Raw genomic sequence first — 1,807 nt, 5'->3', positions numbered from 1 at the left:
AATGCAGTATGGACCCGTCCCGGGGTCCTCCTGGGCTCCCGCTTAAACATACATCAAACCGGAGACGCCCTCTTGAAGTGCAAACCCCCCGATCCGCAACGGACAGGTGCAGGAGCAGCGGCTCTCCTGCTCCCGGGCAGCGATCAAAGGCCCTCGCTAACCCCGCTAGCCCCGCTCGCCGCACGGACCCCGCCCGTCTGAGGGCACCTGGACCGTGCTGCGGACACGTGCCCGCCCCCCCCACACCTACCCCCCACCCGCAACCCCCCCCCCCCCCCCCCCCCCCCCCGCCGGCAGCTGCTTGATCTCCACCGTTGTTTGGCCCAATGTCCACAGAGTGGGGGGTGAGGGGGGTGGGGCGGGGGGTGGGCAAGGCAGGCCCTTTGAAGAGGCTTACCCCCTGCATTTCATACCCAGCCAAAGGATGGGCACACACACGCACACACACACACACACACACATAATCATAATCATATATGTACCATATATCTTTTCCAACGGCTGTTATGGTATTCCCACACTTTAATCCCCCTCACGACCACCTGGCCGGATAAGGACTGAGAGAGCTGAGCGCTCATTTCTCACTCTGGCCTGGATTCGGTCACAATGCCACCGTTTCTGTCTCACCCCGAAACTTCGATCGCCCATCAGGCCTGCCCCCGCCGACCGCCACCCGACAGGTCAGGACGTTTCGGAGACTCCAGCCTGACGGAGAGTCAGGCCTGCCCCCGTCCCAGAAAAACCTCACCCAGCACCGGTGAGTTTTGGGCGTTGTGCGCCGAGCCCAGCCTAGCGCCAAAAGGAGGCGTGGGTCCCGGCAGCGCTAAACCTCCCCCCAACCCCCCCCCCCCCCCACCTCCCGTCACTTTAAATAGCAGTTTTGAGCAACGGGGCCCTCCTGAATCCCAGCACTGGAGGTACCGCGGTGTATTTGAGAGCGATTACATCACCGGTTTTGGCAGCGTTTCCACGTGGTGGAAGGGGGGGTTGGGGGGGGGGGGGGGGGGACTCATTGCGTTCGGCGAGCTGGGGGACTCCGCGCGCTCAGCCCCCGGCCCTCTGCACGCGAGCAGCTGGAAGCGTGCAAGCGGGGGGACGACCTGAACCAAAAATAATCGCATTTTTTTTTTAAAACAACAAAAAAAAAACACGACTCATAATCAAGAGCCATTCACGCGTCTCCCTCGTTACTGCCTGTATGAATAATGCATTGTTGTGTTTATTGGATCAGTTTCGGGCCCCTTGGCATCCATACCCCCCCCACCCCACCCCCCCCCTCCCCACCCCCCCACCCCCCCCACCCCCCCAGACACACGCGCCGCCGCGTCGTGCTGGAGGCGGCGATACGGAACACGCACACGCACGCGCTGTCCTGGGCGCAGAGGATGATGGGACGCCTCTTCGCGGGGCGCGCCGCCCGGCTGATCTCCGGCTTAATTAGCCAATGACAGGCAGAGGTGCGCAGGAAATCCATCTGATAGCACAGCTCACTGTGACCTTTGATCTCTCTAATCCCCGACGGAGGAAGCCTGATTTTCAAATCCGCTTTGATTTCCGATAAACAAGCATGTCTCTAATAGCTTAGAGGGGGGGGGGTGGGGGGTGGGGGGGAGGGGGTGTGACTGCTGAGGCAGGACGGAATGGGACGGGGGTGGGGGCGAAGGGAAGGGAACACACAGAACAGGACAGGGAGGGGTGAGGGAGGCAATGCTATAGGCCGTGCTGAAGGCTCAAGCCATGATACGCGATTCAGGTCTTCCTGAAACTCATCCGCTCTGGGTCGCGACCCTACGTGGGGTCACCTGAT

The sequence above is a fragment of the Anguilla anguilla genome, chromosome 1, assembly GCF_013347855.1.
Source record: "Anguilla anguilla isolate fAngAng1 chromosome 1, fAngAng1.pri, whole genome shotgun sequence".
Classification (NCBI taxonomy): Eukaryota; Metazoa; Chordata; class Actinopteri; order Anguilliformes; family Anguillidae; genus Anguilla; species Anguilla anguilla.
This window is presented reverse-complemented; position numbering follows the sequence as displayed.